Source organism: Alligator mississippiensis, chromosome 1 (assembly GCF_030867095.1).
Source record: "Alligator mississippiensis isolate rAllMis1 chromosome 1, rAllMis1, whole genome shotgun sequence".
Taxonomy (NCBI): domain Eukaryota; kingdom Metazoa; phylum Chordata; order Crocodylia; family Alligatoridae; genus Alligator; species Alligator mississippiensis.
This window is the reverse complement of record NC_081824.1, coordinates 479,516,461-479,517,060: the sequence shown is the minus strand read 5'-3', so window position 1 is coordinate 479,517,060 and position 600 is coordinate 479,516,461. Positions and strand designations below refer to the sequence as shown.

At 50.2% G+C, this 600-nt stretch overlaps 1 non-coding gene across 1 annotated transcript; it reads left to right on the top strand.

Moving 5' to 3' along the window:
* The first annotated feature begins 529 nt into the window (after positions 1 to 529).
* Positions 530 to 600, top strand: TRNAG-GCC (transfer RNA glycine (anticodon GCC)). The gene has a single exon. It is a non-coding gene; the product is annotated as a tRNA-Gly (tRNA).

Here is a 600-nt window from a genome sequence, read left to right as displayed (position 1 = left end):
GAATTTTTTTTTTTTTTAATCTCCCTCCTCTTGCCCTGGGACCAGTGAAGGATGACTGCAAACATCAATCCAGAAAAAGGGAAAGGAACAGCCAAATGCCCAGTCTGTAGCACAGACACCACACATGCGGGCGTCTGCTATGTCCATCCAGCCCCCCTTGGGCGCCCACATTCTCGGATGATTTTAATCACTGCAGGTCAGGATCCCCCAGCACCCAGCCCAGCAAAGGAGGGAGTTGCATGGAAAGCAGGAGCTCAAAAAGGGATTTGGGGTCCTTGTGCAAGCAAGACAAAGAAACAAACACACCAAAGGTGGCTCAATCACTTCCCCAGGGTGACATTTCCCCTCTTTTCCAATGCAGGCTGTTTCTTTCAGTTCTGGCCAGGGCTTATTGATCAGCTTTGGGCCATGGCATTGAAGAGCTCCCAAAACCTCTGGCTTGTTTCTCCTTGGAGTGAACTGGAATGGAGGGAAGAGTCACCATCACCTTTTCTTTCCTGGGGCCTCACCATGCACTTTGCTACCTCAAGCATTGGTGGTTCAATGGTAGCATTCTTGCTTGCCATGTAGGAGACCTGGGTTCAATTCCCAGCCAATGCA